General features: G+C 39.7%; 1 long non-coding RNA gene across 1 annotated transcript; it reads right to left on the reverse strand.

Moving 5' to 3' along the window:
• Positions 1-13,711: 13,711 nt before the first annotated feature.
• LOC113029388 (uncharacterized) lies at positions 13,712-15,571 on the reverse strand. Its single transcript, XR_003273402.1, has 2 exons — positions 15,124-15,571; positions 13,712-14,200 (listed from the first exon to the last, which is right to left on the reverse strand). It is a non-coding gene; the product is annotated as an uncharacterized LOC113029388 (long non-coding RNA).
• Between the last annotated feature and the right edge of the window lie 8,182 nt (positions 15,572-23,753).

The following is a 23,753-nucleotide window of genomic DNA, read 5'->3' on the forward strand; positions in this document are numbered from 1 at the left end:
AAAACTTACACCATTAGAGGAACTATTCTAGTTGGATTTTACGGTACACGGCCCTGTTCATTGGCTCTTCAATGCAGTGAAGTCATCCTGTATCCTTAGCAGAAAAACAGCCCCATAGCATAATGATTCCACCCTCGTGCTTGACTGTTGAGATGCTTTTCTTTGGGCTCCACTTAATCAGACCACAGCAGCATTTAGATGTTCACTGGCAAAGTTAAGATAGACCTGTACATGTGCCTGCTTGAGCAGGTTGACATTGAGGGTGCTGCAAGATTTCAGTCCATTACAGCATAGTGTGCTACTAATGTTGTCCCTGGTGACGGTGGTCCCAGTTGCCTTCAGATCATTAACAAGCATAATCACACCAATAGCTGTCAGCACTTCACCAATGTTTTTTGCGGATGGTCTTCCAGCCCTTTCTAGTGTTGTGTAGGTCTACAGTCTTGTCTCTGACATCCTTTGACTGCTTGACTGTAATCTGTGTGCCACATAGAAAAACATAGAGCCGTGGCTGGGTTTTAGTGGACAAAATACTGAATATATACTGTATATAAATGTTATATTTCACTTAACAAATAAATGCAATGAATGCAAATCAACGTCCAACTTTTATGCCATGTGTTTTTGTGGAGTTTTGATTGATATTTCGTCTTTCTCCATTAAGTTAAAATACCGTAAAACTTAATGAAAATGTAATTTCTTTAGAAGTGAGCAAACTTACAAATTCAGCAGTGGATGAAAAAAAATCTTCCCTCCAATATATGATATGGCCAAGATGGACACCATCACATTTCATGCATGTTACTAGTAGAGATGGGCGATCCGATATTACGTATCGGTATCGGTCCGATACTGACCTAAATTACTGGATCAGATATCGGAGAAAAAAAAAAAGTAATCCGATCAATTAAATATCAAAAAAAGCACCTCACAAAACTTGCAACATGGCATAACTCGGCTCATAACCGTAGCACGTTGGAGCAGTATGCATCATGTGATAGAGCGGCTGTGTGTATTTGTAGCCTTGCTACCAAACCAGCATTTCATCTCCGATGAAGTTATCCCAGAGAGAAGTAAAGCAAGTGTGTAAGCTCATCTCTGAATGTTTGTAAAGCATTCCCACATTAAACTTAAAAACCGATATATGGAGCGACTGCCTCTTCTCTCTCTCTCTCTCTCCTGCTGCTACTTCAATCCTGAAACTGATTAATGATCAGCTGATCGGCTTTTCTGTCGCGACTCCGTCTCTCTTGTTTGTTTTTGGCCCAATTCTCGCCAGAAAGAGGAAACCAGCGGCTAAACAACAGCAGCACATTTAAGCTTGATAATCTGTTGTTAGAATTTATTTAATATTACTTTCTACTCCAGGATCTTTTTCTACGTAGCTGACGGCTGGTAACGGTGCAGGGGCGGATCTAGCAAAGTTTAGCCAGGGGGGCCGATAGGGCATTAACAGGGAAAAGGGGGCACAAAGACATACTTTTCTTTCCCTATTAGTTAGGCTGCTTAATATTTCTGCTAAGTACTCTTTAAAATACCAAAATAGGGAGGATTGAGTAGGTTTAAGTTTATCAGATTGATCAGTATTGCTGAACTATGAAATATTTTGGGTGCAGTGTATTTTTTACATACAGGTATAACAGAATAGCTTTAGTGTTGTTGTTTATTTAAACTTGAGTATGAACTTATACAAAATGCAGCAATATATTAAAAAAACAGTTTTATTGATTAAAAAACACACTATATCGGATTCATATCGGTATCGGCAGATATCCAAATTTATGATATCGGTATTGGTATCGGACATAAAAAAGTGGTATCGTGCCATCTCTAGTTACTAGAGACCGGCCACATATGTAGTGCGCCTTATAAATTACCCTTAAATTAAAATCACAAATAGCTCATGCGATCGTCTTGTCTCCAGACAGCTTACAACAAGCTGGCTAAACAACAACAACAGCAACAATTAGCTATAACCTAACATTAGTGTCCTAAAACAGTCATACGTTTTCCTCTGATAAACATTTTGATTACATTCTTACTTATGAGACTCATATGAGTTTTTCCACTAAGTGTTTGAGTCCAACAGAATTACATCCACTTCAAAAAAAGGTTTAATTCATGCCAGCTAACATCAGCAAAAAAAAACCCCAGCTTTTACAGCCAGAAAAGTTCAGGATCTCCTCAGCAACTCACCTCAGTCTCACTGTCATTGGACAGATGTGAGCTTCACCCACTCATATCAAACTCATTTGGAATGGAAACATATTGACAGCTGAGGTAAACATCCTACACTCAGGCGGAGTTGGTTGTCCTACGGCGGCCACTGTATTTAGGCTCATGCACTTGAACTGACAGGGTTAAGAAAGCAAATTTGATTGACTGCAATCTGCAATCTACTGACATCTGGTGGTGAGATTGTAACCACTGTAACTTTAAGCAATGTTTGTGTAGCCTCTCTAAATATCTTTTCCTATTCCGTTGTGTATATACAACATTTCTAAGAGATTAGCAGGAATGTCTGAAAGTATGTTTATGTAGGTTATAGTTATAGTGTGTGTGCATGTATGCCTTTGTTTGTGTGTGTGGTGAACCACGGGAAGAACAGCAGAAGTAGAAATATGCTGTTAACTGGAATCCTAGCAAAGAAAATAAAACCACTAGATGGTAATGTGGGCTACTGCACTGCACATATTAAAGCTAAAAATGAAGGTCGCTTTAAAGGAAATTGCTTACAATTGACTGGAGTAAGACATTACATTACTTATAGATCACTTTCTTCTCTTATGGGGTGAATATTGTTGACAGAACCTTGTGAAAAATTATAAGCACTAAATGAGTAAGTACAACACATTTATATTCTATTTGTTTGGAAGTTTATCATCAACTTTGATTAATTTTTTTATATTTTTAAATATTACTTTATATATAATATTTACTTTAAACCACACATCCAACAAGATCAGCTCATACTTCTTATGAGTGTCCCTTGTGGCGCTGCACTGCAGTGAATTTGCTTAACATGAGCAATATTTCTCATACAGTGTGCAATGTAAGGGAATAAAGTTAGGCTCTGCTGACTTTCACAAGCTGAACCAAAATAACTGTGGCTTGACCAAATCCTTCCACAGGCCAGCCTGTGACAACAACAATCCAAACAGATTCGTTCTGTGTGAAGCATTATGTGGAAAATTTGAAGATCAAGTCTTGGTTTTCATTTTGAGGTCTGGAAGCGCTATGACATCAGTGCATATCTTTGTAACTTGGTGGAATCTTGGATTTATTGTTTAGCAAGCTGACATTTGGGTAAATGTTATGAAAGCCTCATATTTAACTAAGTAGTCTTTCTCTACGGGATTGTGCATTAATGGTTCCTGACAGATTTTGCTACACAAAGGTTGAGAGAAAATCAATTTACTGAAGTTTGTCCCAAAAGACTCAGGTTCAAAGCAAACACTGAATGCACACTGAAGCGTGAGAGTCTACCTGGCCTTTTCTGCTTCAGTTCAGCTTACTACATCACTGGGACCTAACCATCTAGGTGGCCAGAACACACAGCTAGGCAGGCATTAAGCTTCACAAAGGACACGATGTACTCAGCACCATTTCTTGTTCTTTTCCTCCTTTTTTGCCCTTTCCCCCTTCGTTAACCTAATTATATCTGTCCTTCTTTCCCCTCCCTTGCACTGCAGTGCTGGCGTTCTCGCCGCAGTAATGACACGGTGTGATCTCCACAGAGTCCCTAGCCAGCGAACTGGGGTCACATATGTTGTATATCATCTCCTGAACACTTCCATATGGAAGCATGCCACCCATGCCAAGATCTGACACAAACAAAGTGCCTCTGCTGGAGCAGGGAAAGAAACTAAGATGGAGATACTGAGCGAAATAGCTGGGTGAAACAGAATAAGCAATAAGAAAAACACAGTGAGAAGGGTGGACAAAGAAGAAGAAAGGAAGAGTGAAGAAATAAATAAAGAAGCACTGAGTGTGAGGGAAAGGAGAAAGCAGAGGAACAGCTTATTAAAACTAAAACAGGGAGAGTGTGAGTATGATGGAAAAGAATGCATACCAGAACTACTTTTTCCCTGTCTGGCTGTTGACTTAGGCAGACAGAGGCAGTCATAAACAGGAAAGCTTTCAATGATGAAGCACCATGCTGCTACTGCAGGTCTCTATCTCCCCATCACTCTTTTAGAAATATATTTTTTCTCTTTTTTAAAAAAAATCTCAGGCCTTACTGGTTACAATAGAAACTGAAAACCAAAGCTGTCACAAAAAAGTCATGCTTCTCACCTTCTTATGTAAGTGGACCCGCACTGAATGACTTTGCCGATAAAAGGCTCAAAACACAGTTTTTAAATTTGACTTCAAGGTTGTCTCCTCATGAATTCCTGCACAAATCTCAGCTCTCCTGGAAATCCTCTTCTGATCTCTTTGCACTGAACAATGAAGTCCCAAGAAAGTAAAATCCAGCAAGCCGGTGATATGTTGAGTGACACAGAGTTATTGTACCTCAAAAAAACTTTTTGATTTGCACTACAAACATGCTCCTGATTACCCTCCTGATCCTGACCTGATGACCTTTCTTTGGTATAACTAGTGATAATCTTCAACAGGAAAGGGGGTCCATTTGACACAAAAGTTGATATTATTCGTGATATTGATATATAAGGTGTCAGAAAATGATTTCTAGGGAAATGGAGCAGTAACCCTGGAAAGTAACTCAATAGGATACCTTGAAGGGACATATTTATTTTGCATTTTATGGACAGAGATGTGAAGTATTTATATATATAATACAGAATAATATATACATATATAAATATTAATATTAGACTCAAATGCTTTCTGTCGCTAAATGCTCACCAGCTATGTGCCATCTTCCTGTTTATCATTTAGTAGTTGGCTGGTAGCAGGAGACCTTTATGTTAGCTGCTTTAGTTAATGAGTTAAGAATAGAGTTGGATGAAGTAAGAACTGAAAGACATTGAAATACACGGTAACCCTAGTGAAGTGCAGTGTTGGGTCATCATCTCCTTCCATTTTATCCACTGTTAAGAAAAAAATCTGGATTTCTAAAGTAAATTAAGAAACTGGAGAAGACTGTTAATTAAGTTAACCCGAGTAATTTACTAAATAAAATCTGTCTGAAAAAGGGAAGTAACCTAAAGGACTCAAAAAGCAATACATGTTGCCATGATCGAAAGAAACTCAAGAAAATATGACAAACAAAGTCATTGACATCGATCGGTCAGAAAACGGAGAGCCATTATCTACAAATGGAAAAAAAAAATCCATTGCGTCCTGGAGGTGCACTGATGACTCTTCCAGGAGGTCACAAAAGAATCAAGAACCACATCTAAACAACTGCAGGCCTCACTTGCTTCAGTTAAGGTCAGAGTTCATGTTTAGTAAGAAGAATCTGTTCAAAAATGGCCTCCATGGGAGAGTTCCAAGGAGAAAACTGCAGATGACCAGAAAGAACACAAAGACTCATTTTACATTTGCCAAAAAAACGTCTTGATCCTCAAGGGGAAATAATCTGTGGACTGGTGATGCAAATGTTGAACTCTGTGTAAAGTTTGAACCCCTTTACACCTGGTCTAAAACTAACCCAGGGTCTAATACAATGAACATTATACCAACAGTTAACATGGTCGGGGTAGTGTGATGGTCTGGAGATTCTTTGTTGCTTCAGGTCCTGGACAACTTGTTGTAATTGATGGAACCATGAAACCCATCCACATGTCAAAGCATTGACCATATGACTGATGTCAGCAGTGTTGATAGAAAGGCCCAAACACACCTTCCTAATGTGACAACTATAGGACCTCTCCTTCCATGATCAGGATATAAGAAGTGTGCAACATCTGGGGGAAAGTGATAGTTCAAGCTAGCGTTTGGTAGAATACGCTATGTGCAAGTTTCATTAAAATTTAACGAATACCAAAAATCTATGAGGAGCATTAATATTGTGGACAGTGAGTCCTTTGCCTGGATGAGCTAATGAAAGCAAAACAGTTTTAGTAAAAGTATGTGAGTAAGTCCCTTAAGAAAATACAACCATGCATAGTGATTCAAAAAAGGTGGAATTTAATGAATGCAACTTTTTGGGAGACATACATTATATAACATACACACGAAAGCATGCACATCATACACATCCTCTAACAATGCACTAATAGTTTGGTATACCCTGAGCTAAAGACAAATGAAGGAAGGACAAGACCGAAGGAGACAAACAAGTTGGTTGCCATGCAGACATGTGTGGAGGTTGTGAGGACGCTGTTCTCCCACTAATCAGCCTATCGCCCAGACAACATCAAGTTATATTCACTTTTTATGGCAACAGCCTGACAACAGTTAGCTGCTCCTTTAGGGGTAACATATGGCATGGAGTGTTATTGGGGAGGGGGGGCAGCCTGTGCATAGTGTGTAAACTTAGAGGGCATGCAAAGGAGACCTGCACACAATACATGGACTCATTTCCAAATAAACACAACTGTGGCAACTCTTTGTAAGGGAAACCCTGAGCAAATACATTAATGAACTGCACAAACAGAAGCTTATACTGTTGTAATTTTTTTAATACATGCCAAACATAAATACATCAACTGAGTATTTTACAGCTGCAATATATTAGGTTTTGGTCACTTAGGATGTGGAACAAGAAGAAGTATTTATTCACAAAAATGTAGAAAATGCAATTTTTATTCAAATGTAACGCTGGATTGAGCAAATATGACAAGTTGTACCACAAAAACAAAAATATCAGCAGACAGTCTAATCCAAATAGAACAAAATTCCAGATGGTATTCTAATTATATCTCAGAAAATTGTTTCTTTTTCATTTTTGAGACCCACTTTGTTGGCAAGCACATTGCCCTGGAGGAGTTTTAGCATCTTACAGGTTAAGTTTAAAATATACTAAGAGGTATTAAAAACAAATTACAATTATTGCAGCATTCATTCTGGTGGTCAGCATGCCAACTGCCTGAGCACTGCTTGTATTAGGGTTAGAGTCTTATATCAGAGTACCAATCGAGCCATGTGAAATTAGCTTAGTTGTTATTCCTAATGAATTTTTGCCACATTTATTTGTATATATGAAAAATTTAATGTCTGTACTTTTGACAGATTCGGGTTCTTTTCTATGGCAAAACAAAAAGAACAGTGAAATCTTCATCAACAGACCATTTAAAAAATCATCCTAAAAAGTAAACGATATTAATCTAAAATGTCACAGCAATCGTTTTATATGTCCAACATAAGATTTTTAGGCAAATCAGAGGTAATTGAGTCCAAAAGGTTCTAAAAATGTAATTATTTGTGATGGAGTGACTATGTCATTCTTATTTCCCATCTGGTTAGGTTTGGATGAACATGCATGTCTTTGCACTGCTGATTTCTGCTTAAAAATAAGTACATAATATTCAATGGGATTTTGAATGTAACCTACCAGAGTCTGACGCCCACATGTCTGTGAGGGACAGCAGACGAGTGATCACAGAGAGATGTGATCCTCCTCACACTCCACAAGACAAAAACAGCACAGTCAGACAGTGCTAAAAATGAGATATTGTGTTGCCATTACCCATTATGAAGTGATGAAGACGTACTGTGAAAAACTGCAAATATATCCCTTTTTTTAAACTTTTCCAGTCTAATTTTCCTCTGGAATATCAGGTTGGTAAACACTGTTCGCATCACTCTTGGTATTTAGATAGAGTTGTTCATGTTTTGTGATGAGGCTGAAGTCAGGACAGTCTGGTGTCCTAATCAGGGACCATATTGAAGTATGTCTGTGTTTGTGTCTGTTCTGGTATGCGAGGCAGCCAAACACGTGGTGCACACGCGCTCTCACACACACAAGCAAACGTACAAACACAGCATGCTCTGCAGATGTAATCCGCAGCCGGCAAACAGGCAAATGCCGTCATGTGCCATGTTTTGTCTCGTATACTTCAAGTTTTATTAAAAAAAATTATATGAAAAACAAAATGCTTGTGATTGCGTGACACCCTGTTAGTGTCAAAGAACAAGAATCCGTGTTGGAGGAGGATAATGGGAGCACAGTGGACGATCCAAGGAACACTCAGTTGCACACATACCTGTCCTTGAATTCTCTGTTCCTTCACCACAGGTTTCCATGGAAACCAGGGAAAAGCAAGGTGTGTGTGTGTGTGTGTGTGTGTGTGTGTGTGCGTGTGTGTGTGTGTGTGTGTGTGTGTGTGTATGCGCATGTACGAGAAACAGAGAACAAGAGAGGGAGTTTGCAGGTAAGAAACTGCTCGCACCTTACAGAGCTCACTCCATTTTTAACACCTGGTTGTTCCCATTAAAATTTAAGCATGGAGTGATTTTTAATGATAAAAGAACGCTTGAGGTAAAAGGCTGCAACTATAGTGGTGTAAAATTCAGAGGGAAATTAATGTGAGGACATATAGCTATGCAACAGCCGAATGTATTATGAAAAGTTGCTAAACAGTAAACACCTCTGGGGAAGACCTCGTGTGATCCAAGTCAACAGCTTTACCCTTGACACCAAAGTCAAAGATCAAGCACATACTCATCGGGCTCATTCTCAGGCAGCACTCATCAGCCGCAGCAATACCAATGATGTATTTACAAGTGGCAGACAGAGAAGTCCCAGTGAATTTTTAATGATAGTTCTGTTTGAAATTTCGAACAAGCTCAAATTGATTCATGATTTTTTAATGGGGCCTGTGGAAGCTTCCGAGATTGCTGATTGTTTCTCTCCCCATGAGCAAACATCCACGTCGTGAGGAAAAAAGGAGGACATGACACAGACAAATTTCCTGCATTTTCCTCCCCACGCGCTCAACACAGATTTTAAAAAGGCCACCTCTTGTCTTGATATTATTGCATGTAACTTGACGGGAGAGAGTTAAGGCTTCTGGAGAGCTTTTTGTCGCTCATTTAAAACTCTGTGTGCCTGAGCTTGGCTTTGGAGTTGGAGGACTGGAAAAAAATAATCTTGAAGAGGTCAAACTAAAAGTGTTTTGGGGAAAAAAAACAAGATTCCCAGGCCTTCAGCTAAATGAATGTCCCGTTAGTGATCTCGCATTTAGAAGGGTTACAGTCTGGCACCATTAATGTCTTATACATATGGTGCTATTGTTGGATCAATTAGCTTAACTTGGGAAACAGCTATTCAGGGATTTTAAATACACAAATAAGCTCATGACTCAATATGCAAACCAATGGGGTTCCACACCCCCTTCATCTGATGGGCATTTATATCTGATAGGCAGGTACTGTCAGATGAGTTCATTTTTCCTGTGTTACAGCCTAGCATTGCTTCCAGTGACAGCATGGAGATACTTGCTCAGTAATAAGAAAATAATGACATCCCACAGCTGCTTACACCTTCACCACATCCTTTTTTCCTTCTCATGCCTGCGACACCTTCACAGTGCAGATGTCAAAGTGGCGTTCGTGGTACTTCAGCATCCAGCTAGCACTACAGAAGCAGAGCGAGCATGTACGGGGTAGCATTTTGGGGTTGTTTTTAAGTGGCAGGTAATTTCAAATGCAGCTTTTTAAACAGTGCAACAAATATCAGCAGACATATAAACGGTTTTTGCAGAGTTTGTCACAAAATTTGTCTGTGAGCTGTGTTTCCCAGGGCAGAAAAAATAAAAGATGATTGTGCAACACTGAGAGAAAGTATGGAAGACAGCCAGGAGAGGAAGGTCAGAGATGCTCCACAAGTGACATGATAAACTGGAAGTCTTACATGTCACGTATTAACTAATTTTACAGTTTTACAATGAACTATGGGATCTTTGTTTGATGTTTTGCGGAATTATGTTTTTGTGAAACATCTTGCTACGCTAATGTTGTGTTATTCAAAGGTTGCATGAAAATGCCAGGACATTTAGTGCAGGCTACGCTGGTCAGTTTGCAGTATTGTGGAAAAATTTACAGCAATACACTATGTGGTGTTCATGTTAGTTTACTCAGCGGTAGCACACATCAATTTAAATTCAAAGTGATGATGCTGATTTGCTTCACTCACAGCATTCTTGCTTTCATGCCGGCTTCAGTATTGTCTAGTTTTCAGATATCCAAGCGTATCCAAGTGGATACTGCAGAGGTGGTCTCCACTCTGGTGGCCTCGGGATTTTATCTTTGCTTTTTGCAGGTGATGTGGTTCAGTTGGTTTCATAAGTTGACCTCGAGGAGTGAGATTTAACATCTCCAAGTCCAAGACAATGCATCTCAACTGGAAAAGGGTGGAGTACCCACTACAAGTTTGGGACAAATTGATGCCCTTAGTGGGGGAGTTTAAGTATCTAATGGGCATGACAGAAGTATTAGGTTAAATCTGTTGTGGTAATTAGAGAGCTGAACATAAAAGCAAATTTGGCAATTTACTGGCCTGTCTATGTTCCTACTCTGACTTATGGTCACAAATGTCAGTAGTGACTGAAAGAACAATGTTGTGGATACAAGTGGCAGATATTAATTTCCTTTGAAGAGTGGCTGGCCTCTCCCTTAGAGATAGGGTGAGGAGCTTGGTCAGTTGAGAGGGACGTGGAGTAGAACCGCTACTGCTCCACATCGAAAGGAGCCAGTTAAGGTGGTTCTGGCATTTCCTACCTGAAGAAGGACCGGGTGCAGACCAAGGACTCGTTGGAGAGATTCTATCCCTCGGCTGGCTTAAGCATAAAGTTGTTGAATCCCTGGATGAGCTAGAAGAGGTGGCAGGGGTGAGGGAAGTCTGGGGTTCTCTGTTTAGACCGCTCTTCCACAACCTGAATCTAGATAAGTGGTAGAAAATGGATAGATGGCTAATTATAATTTATGTTTTTGATGCTTTATTGATTCCACAAGAAATGTTTGTGATACAGCTGCATGATAAAAAGTAAGAATATTACAGTGTACAATAAATTTAAAAAAAATAACACAGTTAAAATCAAAGTGCCACAGCTATCTGGTAAAGGCCTTATACTATGAGATAGTGCAGGAATGTAAATATTTACAGTGATTTAAAAAAAAAGAAAAACAGAGAAAAGAAGAAGTTAGTTAAAAACAGTAAGACTGACATTTTATTTGGTTTGTTTTTTTAAATTTGGTGTTATTTCCAATCACTTCTGTTCTGAGAATTACGTTTGCTTTAAAACTTATAGTTGGAATTTATAGCTTACAGACAGAGCACTGTTTGGCTCACACAATGCTTAGCCTTTTACCCTACAAGATAGCTATGAGAAGTACTAGCTGGAATTTTTAATTTACTATTAATAGCTTAATGGTGGCTGATGTTGTGAGGTAGCTCTTTCTAAAGCATAATATATAAAAATTCAAACTAAAATTCTATTGGAAGCTGGAGTGGGTTGTTGTATTGCTCAAGGTCTCACTATTTTATGGGTGCCAGGTAAAGTTCAGGCTCAGCGGATTCTCAAGTAGCATGATGACCTGCTGAACAACCGGCTGTATAAAGAAAGCTGTATGTTAAAGTTCAGAACTGGATCATTATATCTGCTGTAACACGTGTGTTTTAACGTGTCTTTTCCTTTGTTTTGTTTTTTGTTTGTTTTTTTCATTAAACCTATATAGAGACTGATCCATGTGACAATTACACATGTTTATGTTGATTACTCTAGCTTTTACTTACAATGTCGGATAGAAAGTTACATAAAATTTGTTACTGTAACAGATGCAACATATTTTTGCCTGTGTGTTTTGGGAGCTCGGTTCTGTTGCCAGTATCTCAGTAGAACATCTGTGCATGCCTGTCAGCACAGGGAAGCTTTCACATCTTTTCTGTTTCGGGTCCCATGGCTGAGAATTTTCACTGCTTTCCAAGTTTCGCTGCTTATTTAGGTGAAAGATTCAGATTAGATTAATCTGGAATAAAAGTCTTTAGCCAGTTAGCAAAGTAATATTGTTATTTTATGAAAAATATTAACATTTTATTTCATCCCACTAAGGTAGAATTCGTTGCTTACTGTGGGTCATGCTAATTCCATACTCTTCAGCTGTGTTGAAAAGAAAACACAGAAATTAACCAATTAAAAAAAGACTTTTTGATTAATGCAACAGGGATATCCAGTTTGGGACAACAAACATAAAGTGATCTGGCCAAAGTGTTAAACTGTCTTCCATGTTCAGTGTGCATTATTCTCTTACACTGAATAAGAAAAAGAAATATTTCTCTAAATGAGGTAACACTATTTTACAGAGTATTACAAACTTAGCCTTTTTAGTTTCTTATCATTGGTTGCATTTGTTGAAATTGAATGCAGAAAGCCTAAAGAAGCCAAACGATAATTCTATTTAAGCTGATTAATTTGATTCATCAGAAAGTCAGACCGATGCTGTAAATCTCAGTTGTGCGTTCTCTCCATGGTCTTGACATCTGGGTACAACATGGAAGAAAACTGGAGTTATATTTTTTTTGGGGTATGCATCACTGACCAGCTTCCATTCAGTGCATGAGCCATCAGACAAATTTTCTGGAGTACTGTCTGGAGCTTGTGCTCCATATGCATTGCTTCGTGTGACTCTTGCGTTCCCTGATAGTTTTAGTTGTAGAGCCATATTAGTGCGAAGCATCCCAAGATGAAATAAAAAGTAATTATCCTTTCAACCTACTTTTTTCTTTTTTTTAATGAACACATAATGGCAGAGACATATTCAGCAGAAATCGAAATATAATCCTCACAGATCCCTTGCTGCCAACCTCATTACCTTATTTAAATATCGGAGCTTCTCTGTAAAGAGAAGGAATGCAATGCAAGATAATCTTCAGAAATTGTCAGGTCAGATTTCCTGATGCTATTTTGCCTAGAAACTAACCGTTTGTTTGTTTAAAAAAATGCCCATAAGGTCACCGGAGAAAGACTTTACCATTCAGGTCTTAGCCTTGCTCTATCCGGCGCTAATAAATCATGAGCTGGTAAAGTGAGGCTGCAGCTACTGCTTTGTGGATAAGGTTCAGGTGTCCATCCCTTCCCCTCCCCTGCCCACACTTAATTTATATTATAGGTGTAAAGCAGTGTCTGCTCAGCTAAAGGTCTCCTCCAAAACCCTCACGGCCACAGTTCTCCCTGGCATGAAATAATTTATGAACAAAGTTGCCAGGTTTTATGAGACAAGAGTGTCAAGTTTGTGATAGCTTTATCTATTCTGGACACGGACTCTGACTGTCTAAAATATAGATCAAAGACTGTGCTGTGGGTATAGATTAAGAGAATGTGGTGTAGAAAAATAATTTACAAAAACAATATTGCCTCAGTAGTTCGGCTCTGTATTTGTGCAGGAATAAAATCTTGGCGCATATAAAACACAAAACAAAAATATCTGTTAACAACAGAACAGCGCTATTGTGAAAGTCTGACATTCGGGAGGGGTGTTACCTCTTTTCACGTAAAGAAGACGTAAAGAAGACACCGAGCCTGGGGGGTGATCATTAGACCGGGAAAGAACCACGATCCATCTATCTGTGCCGTTTGAAGCAGCCTGACAGAGCTGAGATCTCTCTTCTCTGCCTCTCAATGTCACACTAACCCTCTGTCCCTGATGCATTTTCTTTTCTTTTTGTCTCATCCCATTCTCCCACTCATGCCTCCTCATCCCTTTTCAGTCAGGCTATTTGTCCACATGGCTTTTTATTTTTCCACATCTCTATTTCTACAGTATATCTGAAGGCAAGCCACATAAAAGACCTCCCTAAATTGGATTGGAGATGAATATTGGTGAGGTTTTATTGATAACAATAACAGTATGGATTCTACTTGTAGGACATATTCTTTATTGACCTTCATTGACTTCTGTAAGGGTGCAGAGTAACAGAGTAAATAAAGGTGCAAGTATGCCTGCATTGATAGGAAAACTGGTAAGCTTGGAGGCTTGCAATTCCTATAGAATGGACAATTTGGATCTTAACTTGAACCAATTCCCAGTTCTCAGACCTATACAGTGTGGGTTAGCAGAGGCCGCATACAATATACAATCCTGGCAGATATTTGTTGTCTTTCTGTAGAGGAGGTCAATACCATTACGCTGCTTAGAGATTTCCATCATCCTCCACTCTGACTCTGAGCTCTGCATCGTCTCTCTTTCAACTTCTTGGAGGTCAGAGGGACGGAGATACAGAGAGAGCCCTCTCAGTGTTCGCTGGCATTTCTGCTCCATGGATGAGCGGCGACAGGAAGGAAGGCTGCCATTTCTGCAAGAACAGGCGCGGGGGTCAAACTGATAGACTGGATTCTGACAACAAACACTCACCAGGTGCCGGTTAAAGAGATGGCAGGGCAGCAAGTACAGGTGCCCTCACTGGTTGTGTAACAGGAGAAGGTATAGTTCAAAGTCTCCCACCGCTTACACAACAGACTCTGACCACCTCTCTGCCGTCTGCCACTGTGTTACACAGGCTCTGTGGACTGCTGCGTGGCCATGTTCCTTTTCTATAGAAAATTTGCTTCTTTCACCAGTTTCTGCCTTCCGCTTTAATAATTTGTCTACGACCACTCAGTGTCACCAAAATAATATTTTACTGGCTGAAAATCTAATCAGAATAGAGTACAACACTACAAAATTCCAAATTTCTCCATATTACCTATAACAAATTGTGACACAAGAGACTGTATTGAGAAATTAAAAAGACTTGCATCACATCCACAAAGCATCTATTTTTGTGTCTGCTGGAAAGAATTCCAAACAGGTCCACGCTCATAGCTTTGCCACATGAGTGACAACAGGTTGATGGATGGTTTGAAAGGTGAATCAAGGTGACTACCAAATGAGTATGAAATCAGAGTAAGATGCCCGCATGTTTCTGCTGTTTTAATCCTTTACCTGGTTTTGTGACAACAAAGCTATCATGTGATCTCTGGCACGGGACACAAAACCGCCTTTCCCAGAACTCTCAGGGGCTCACACACCAGCTGCATCATTATCTCTTCTCAACTCTGTTCTTCTACTCCGTTTGTCTCTCGCAGTAATTCCTTCTCTCAGCAAATTCTTGACAAACATGGTTTAACGCATTGATAATGTTCTCTGCTTCAACAAAAATTGCTAATCTTTACCTCAGCATCAGAAATGGAGTGGAGGGAAGGTTAAACATAGTCTTTTCTGACTGTAACGACCAACCTTTCCTTGCATGGAGAGTGGTTTTGTAATGAAACAGTTGTGGCTTAACACACACTCTTTCTGGTGGTAGGAGCTTGAACAGTGCTGTGGACAGTAGTGCTCGTGTTCCAGCAGTTTTCCAGCAGTTTTCCAATTCGATCTTTGGAATTTCCCATTGGCAGCCGGAGCTTTGGTGGTTCCTGGTTCCTGGGTTCTTCTCTCATGGTTCTTCTCTCATGGTTCTCAAGCTGGTCAGGTCTCGTGTTTGTATGCATCTTTTCCACTCATCTTTTGTCTCCTGAAGCAGTTGATTAAGGCCCACCAAACGGAGTGGAGCATCCTGTTCCTGCACTGCTTAGCACACACCTGTTTCACATGTACTCATCGTCGTGGCAGTACTTAAGGACCAGCTCCAGCCACTAATCACCACCAGATTGCCATCTTCGATTTTGGTAATTCAGCTCTCAGTGTTACCTCTGTGTTTCTCTAGTTACTCCAAAAATTTCCCCGAATATTCCCAAGTGTGCTCGCCCTCTGAAAGAAGCTTCTCCTTTGATTCCTTACTGGTGCCATTAGCCTTCAGAATCAATCACCATTAACCTATATTACCTGCCTGCAAGTCCACCCTCTAGTGTAATTACCTACCTTTGAAACCATGACCTGTGGTCCCTTTACAGCATTCTGTTTGGATCTCTCAAATTTCCCCCCCTGCTGTGTTAACTGATCATTGCTTCAAGACTTCTGGTTTGTAAATACAAATTTTAAAAGAACAGCACCATTGGTGTTTAGTTTGAGCTTTGAGCTGGCCTCACTTGCCATGACATTTTCCTAAACATAACCAATTAAGACAAGTTTGTGTCTTCTTATTGACCTTGCTAAAGTACTGACACATCCAAATAACTTGCAAGTTATTTGGATGTGTCTACAGTGCAAGTACAGAATCAGAATCAGAATCAGAAAGGGTTTTATTGCCAAATGTTGAGCGGGTTTACAACATTAGGAAAATGCTGAAAATACAGTTGTTTAAAGAATGATCTTGGGATCTGCAGTTCTAGAAATGGCTCCAAGAGACCCTCCCAGCATCTACAAATCTCCAATTATCCATTTTAATCTGGCAAAGAGAAACTACCAGTTGTAGTCAACTAGGATCACTGCTAACAAGAAGTCAATCGGCCTTGTACTCATCAAGTTAAAAGACATTGTATCAGTGTATGCAAACTTTTGAACAGAACTGTAGCATACAGGAATAAGGTTTGGCTGTACGTAAATTTTAGAGTTTTTAGTAAAGAAGGTGAGGACTAATTGGAAGCATCCTTTGCTAGCATGCTATACACACACAAGTCCCAACACCAGCATGGGAAATCCAGATTTCATGCTTGCGGCTTGAAACCTATGCATCGTTAAAGAGAATAATTATGATGAAAAGAGTGATTTAATCTGACCTGTTGGTGGAAACATTATTTATAATTCAACCGCCTCATTGCTGGCTCTGTGTTTGAGTTGTTATGGTATATGCAAGCATTCTCATTCCCATACAGGCAGCAGACATGAACTCATTGGCATATTTGCCTTGAGGACTGCTGCAAGACATAATGAGCCAAGTGAGTTAAGTACATGATAAAGCTAAAATGACTGCTTATAATGAAATGAAGAGATGACAGCAGCAACTGGCCACAGAGGAAGCTGGCAGTACCTCGGCTCTCAGATGTTGCTCTGCTCAATAGCGATCGATATTCAGACACAAATGCCCCCCAGATAGCAAGGAAACATTGAAACACTGTTGAGTCAATATCAGGCTGTGTCATTGAATCAACATTGAAGTGTGACGTTGACCTAACGTCACTCTTGCACCCGTTTTTAATGTTGAAACAACGTCAGGTTTTGATGTTGAATCAATGTTGAAACCTGACATTGATTCAACGTTGTATTTTCTAATACTGTTGACATTGAAACAATGTCAGATTCTGATATTGAAACACTGTTGAGCTATGATGTTGATTTTCCACCTCTTTCGCACAGTTGCTTTTTATTAAAACAACAGTTAAATCATGACTGGAAATCTACCTCTCTTTATAGGTATTTTAACCAATACTAAACTACTGCATGTTTCCATCAATACTTAAACCACCTAAACACATAATTGTACTTATTCCTCAAATTGGACACCCTTTATAAAAAACAAAAGTCTCACGATGTATCATGTCAATATTATTATCCTAAAATAAGAAAGCATTGCATGTGATGTAACAGAGAAAAAAAAATAAACAAAAAAAGGTCAATAGGCATATGTTTCGTTTGCTAAATACTTTATTAAAACACAGTTTTCTATTTACATTTATGTTTAACATAAATTTGTAATTTTTTACTTCGGGATGGGGATGCATGATGTGCGTCCTGCACCACCCAAACGATCTGGGGCGTACCGGAGCCATTTCTGCACTGCTTGTGCAAAGACAAACTCGGACATAGAGTTTGCCCCTAACTGCTGCGTCAGACCATCTAGGACAAAAATACACACACACACACACACACACACACACAAACAAAAAAAGTGAATTAGAGCACATGAATAAGCTCATGTTATAGCACATGATAAATACTTTTTTGCCCCACTGTAACTGTCTTCAGCGGGGAGAAAGTATGTAAACTCCTAGGCTGATAAACATGAAAGTCACCAGGCGTAAATCTACAAACTGCTGCATTTGATTCCCAAAGAGCTATGAGCGGAAAAAGTGATAAGTCTTAGCATAGTGTGCCGTGTATCCTTTAAAACAAAATAAACATGGGGTCCTTGGGCTGTACAAACTACAACCCGAGGACTAAACAAGCCAAAGACCAAAGACTCCATCTCCAGATTAACCGGACATGAAAGTCTTGTTATTAAGAAAGACAAAGTAATATAGCAAAAAAACGGTAAAACTTACCAAATATGCATTTGCAGAGCGCTGTATCTTTAAATGCCCTTTTTTGCTTTGTCTGGTCCTTGGTTTTTTTCCCTGCCCAGTTTAGTAACGAGGCCAGCTCGTTTGTAATGGCATAAGCCATTACACGGCGGACTCGCACCTCCAGTGTGGTCCCTCCAATCAAGGCAAGGCGTCTCACCTATAGACACATTTCAATAGATGGAATTAGCGTGTCTCATGTCTTAAATGTGTATGCAAGTGCTTGTGTGTTTAATCAACAGGCCGTTGTTATGTATTTAAATCACAGCTATTACACTTTATAGTTACAAAGTGTACATAAACTTTATATACTAACCATTGCCTTATTTGCCTCTATTGATTGAAGAGCTGCCTCTGCATTGTTTAGCTCCTCCATGTTGTGCAAGGGCAAATCCAGAGGCAGTACCCCAGCATCTACCGAATCATTGCAGCCGGTATTGCGGATGGCTCTGACCTCATCACGCAGTTCGTTCACAGCTCTCGTCAGGTCTGACAGCATAGTTAATATCTTTTGTGAGGTCGCATCTGTTTAAAAAAAAAAAAACAATTCTAGAAAGATTAATGGCTTAAGCAGTGAGAGGCAAAAAATTAATATATCCATAAGTGACGGTGTAACATTCTGCATTCAAGTACAAGTTGTTCTAACTCACATATATTTGATATTTGTATATGTAGCTTGCCATCATCAGTGCGTGAATTATGTGTGAATGGCTTTGGCATGTTCCTAGCAGCGTTTTCCTTCATTTCTGCCTTTACGTGTGGACGGGATTATTTTTTAAAACGAAAACGGAAAATCTCAGTTTTCAAAAATACCCGTGTACGTGTGGACGTAGCCTCAGTTTTCAGTTAATGAAAACACAGTTTACGTGTGGACAAAAGGTGCAAACGCAAGGTAGGTGAGCGTGCAACGTAAAGTTAGGTGAGCGTGCAACGTAAAGTTAGGTGAGCGTGCAACGTAAAGTTAGGTGAGCGTGCAACGTAAAGTTAGGTGAGCGTGCAACGTAAAGTCTGAATTGAGTGCGAATCGAAGCGGGTGCTCACCAATCATTAAAAGTAACAAAGTCATTGAACACATTTATACAGTTACCTTTACGTTTATCAATCATATATCACAGATTTACAATTTTTTTGTAGTACTATGCTAAAAAGCAACTACAGAGTGAAAGTCTGGGTCAAGCGCCGAGGCGACGGCAAGAACAAAGGAACCCTCGAAGCGTTAACGCTAGTTTTGTAAGGGAATATAACAGAAAAGTATGAAACGAAAATGTTTTCTTTGTTGATAGACTTTGTTCGCAGTGCAATTTACTTGTTGCCGGATTGTAATAGACACGATTTCGGGCTCCCACATTTTGTCCGAAACTGTACATTAACCAGTTTTTTTTTTTACTGTTATTCAAATGCGACCGTGGAAATAACGAATAGAAGAAAATTCATTCATTCTTACCTTATACTAATCGTGGTGCAGGCCAGTGCAGTGCATGAACTGATGCCTTCTCCGGTCAATTCCGCTGAGAGTAAATCGAATGTCCCGCTCTACTGTACAAGACAATGGTTACCTGGAGGGATGTACCACTGAGAGGGGTGCTATGGAATAGTCCAAGTGGTGGCAGCTTCAATTTCCCGCTCAACCATAAATCATTGGTTTTTCAACGTGATTGTTGTCACCTTGTCAACTATAAATAGATCAACAATCAACGATGACAGAACAACAGTGAATCAATGTTATTTCAATGTCAGTGTCAGGTTTCATCAGTATTTCAATGTTGTTTCAACATTGGTTTTGTGTTAACATTTCAATCCTGACGATTCTGATGGTTCAGATGGAAAATCAACATCTGTTCAATGTCTCCTTGCTATCTGGGCCTCCAACTAAACATACACACAGACACACAGCAGCTGCTGAAAGTCTCTATCTCCCATAATCAACTCATTTGTCTCTTGACTTCCCATTCCTTGCCAAAGCTGTCATCAAATAACAGTCCCTAATGCCTTTTTTTTGTTTCATATGCACATTTAGTTTAATCCTAGAATCTAACTGACACACTGGCTGGAAGATATTTTTAGTTTAACATACCCAAAACTGCAACGTAGGAATGAGCCTTGAGTTTACAATCTTATGTAGAAATTATACAGAGCTGCATATCTAATTCAGACATACATCAAAATGTAATCTGTAATTTATTATCAATAATTAGTTACACTATTTAGGACAAACTCTAAGTTGTGACCATTTTTCACTTTGTATGTCACTCTAAGCTCTTGTCCTACATTTCCCTTTACATTTTTAATCAGTTTCTAACCTTCCATTAGGTCCAGTTTTAAGTGTATACATGTACACACTGGCACTGTGGTCGGTATTCTGATATTTTTTCCATAAGAAATCTCTAGCTCGTTTTTTAAGATTGTTTGATCAGCCTGAGGAATATAAAGTACTTGCTCATAAATAAAAACGATAAATAATAAAGATACAGTACTGTGCAAAAGTCTTGAGCCACCCCTCATTCTTTACATCTTGCTAGGAAAGCAGGAAATAGGTACAACAATGGTTTTGAAATGTGTTTCTGAAAGGGACCACTAAGCCAGGTGGAGGATTCAAACTGAGGATCTTCTTGCTTTGAGGCAGTGTTTTTGCACCATTGCACCTTCATGCACACATTAGTTTTCTAATATTGTTACTCTTAAAAATCATGTATTAATGTGAGTTTGTCTGGCTGGATTACAGCGTAAGAGCTGCTTATTTCCACATTTTCACAAATGCAATTTTCAGGTAAATTCATGAAATAGTTTCAACCCAGATGCCCGTGTGTAAACAAGCAGTCTTTTGCACTTGTGAGTTCACGGACGGACAAGATGAGATGTGGATTTTCAGCACACACCAGGCTGTTTTTCTCCTGTCAAACTTTACTGACCCATCCAGCACACTTTCAACCCAGCACACGATGTTTTGAAAATGTGTCAGACGTACTTCCAAACTATGCCGATAACATCCGCACTCCACATGTGTGTTTGACTGGATCTGGGCTGAATTATTTTTACGCTTTACCGAACAAGTTCCACTTATTCCTCTGAGTGGGACTGGATCAGAAATCTTTCTTGTTTACATGTGAGTGTGAGGCAGATGGGTAAAACAACACAGACAGCAGCCTCTCTTAGAGATGTGCAAATTCAGCTTACCAACGGTACCTGCCACGCTCTGCATTCTCTTTATGCAGCTGCAAACCAGCTACACCACAAAAACATAAAACTAAATGCCAGGGATGTTCAGAATTTTAATAGTTCGACTGAGGCACGGCACAGAAACACAGTTCAACATAGATCCTCATTATCATCAGCGTGTGCAGGCATTTATATGTAGGTGCACAGCTGAAGACATAATAGTGAATGTGAGCTGCGTGGGTGTTTTAAGTTGTTTAGTATTTGCCAGAAAGTGTTTAGGGGCCCTCACTGTCTGAACAAACGACACTCCGAACTTTTGAACCCAAAGCCTGGATTAACAGCTGACCTGGGAGCAGCGGAGTCTGGGAAAGTATAATTAAGGTTGATTAAGGAACATTCCTGGGGTCTGTTTCTGCATGTTAAGTGAGCTGTGGAGGTTGCAAAAGACCCGGGTCCCTATCAAAGTTCATAGCTGAGAAGGAAATCTGAATCTTCATCACGAAAAATGCGACATGGCGCCACCTAGATGCAATCACGCACTGAAAAAGCATGCAGAGATATGTGAAAACTTACAGCCACACACACACACACATACACAAACTCCCTTATTGTGTAGTTGCACAGCAAAGTGAATGGAGAGGAAAACAGCTACGAATGTTCTAGAAAGCCAACCAGTCATTACAGCAATTATCCCTATGGCGTCCACAGTATAATTAGATGAACCATGCAGCACTGTACCTATAAATACTAGACTAAACAACAGTAAACAAAGGGACAACCGCAGCCAGCAACCTCTCACATTAGACTTCAGCTCCCTCCCACAAACCCTAACAGCAGCGGCATCAACAATAACCGTGGCAGCGCTGACAACAGCAGCAGCAGCAGCATAAATCAGCAATAGGATGCTCACAATTAAACATTGCTCAAGTCATTTATTACAGAAGCAGTCACAAAGGCACAAAGAAATGTTTTCTTGATTGAAACCACTGCCTTTTACAACATCATCAGCCCGCAGCTCTGCTCCCTTTCATTACAGTTTTCTCCATACCCTCATTGTTTCCCCTTTCCTGTACTCTCTCCATCTTAAAGCAAATGTGTGTCACTTTCGATCAGTCTGGTTTGGCAAAAGTACTGAAACGGGCCTGGAGATAAACTACGCCTGTGTTTCTGAGAGCTCAGGAAAGATCGCTGGTGAGCGAGCCGAGAGGGCAAAGTAGGTCAGAGAAAACAGGAGCGTCACGTCATGCGGGGTGGACCTATAACCGAACAGGTGTTTACCAGGCTAGTAAATAGCTCTGCGGTGTGACTACAACTATATTTACAACTTACTAACAAATAGCAATTTGAAAAACACCCAATTACCTGCCTTAGTCAGTCACATAAGCTACAATTCTGTTAACAGTATTTTGATCACTCCTCCATCTTTACCTGCTGCACCAATAGTAGCTTTCAGGTGAAGTTCAGGCCAAGAGTGAAGAAAATTAAAGTCTAGGATTGTTGTGCGGGGTGAATGCCAGTTACTCTCGCAGGCCAACATAAAGTCACACAGATATCTTTGTAGAAGTGTTGCTTTTTCCTCAAAACAAATAAGATTTCTCTCTCTCTTTGTGTTTTTGTGTGAGGAGGCAATGTACTGTGAATCACTACTAGCTTATACTACTTATTTGTTTAACCACGGTTCAGTAGCCTGCTCAGTGACGGACCCCTACTGTTAAGGTGTTTACTTCTGTCCCTGTTTTTTTTTGTTTTTTTCTTATTTCATGGAAGCTTTAAAAGTTGTACATTCTACTCTGCTGTACTTCATAAGTTTTTTTTTACGCTGCAGGTCTTAATGCTCAATTCAGATTTTTTGATCAAATCCGATTTTTTTTTGTCTGCTTGTTCACACTACAAATAAAATGCGACAGCAAACGTGCTCTATGAACCCTCAAAGTGGCCCGCATGCGCAAAAGAAGACGTCACACACAACGTGCTCTGTGTAGACCCAGACCAAACAGTATTGTTTGACTGATGGCCCTTAATATAAAGACTTGTTTCAGACTTTACGTTTCCCAATTTTGCTTTAAGTTATAAAGTTATTTTGTTATCTACATATGGCCTAATAATGATCCTTATTGCTGTTTTAGAGAAGAGCGGTGCTCCAAAGGATAGTTGCAGATTTCTGTCAGAATCTGCAGGTTATACAGTACAAATAAAATGTTCACGTTTCTCCAACATTGTCTTCCCAACAGTTTCACTGGATGGCCAGGAAGTGTTCACGATGTCTTCTCTGGCGCTGATAATTGGCGTCTGTCTTGTGTCAGTGACGTAAAAGATGAATTTAATGCAACTTGACCATTCAAACAGCAGTCGCTTTCTAAAACATCAGATATGCATTGCATTCAGTATCACATACGAAAGTGACCCAGGTCGGATTTGAAAATATAGGTGTGTTTTTCACACTGTCAAACCATGATCGGATATGGGTCGCACGGGGTCAAAAAAGATTTGATGCGCTTTCGCCTGCAGTGTGAATGTATCCTTAGATGTGTCCATCACAGCTGCATTTCTTGA

Source organism: Astatotilapia calliptera, chromosome 2 (genome assembly GCF_900246225.1).
Source record: "Astatotilapia calliptera chromosome 2, fAstCal1.2, whole genome shotgun sequence".
In the NCBI taxonomy this organism is placed as follows: domain Eukaryota; kingdom Metazoa; phylum Chordata; class Actinopteri; order Cichliformes; family Cichlidae; genus Astatotilapia; species Astatotilapia calliptera.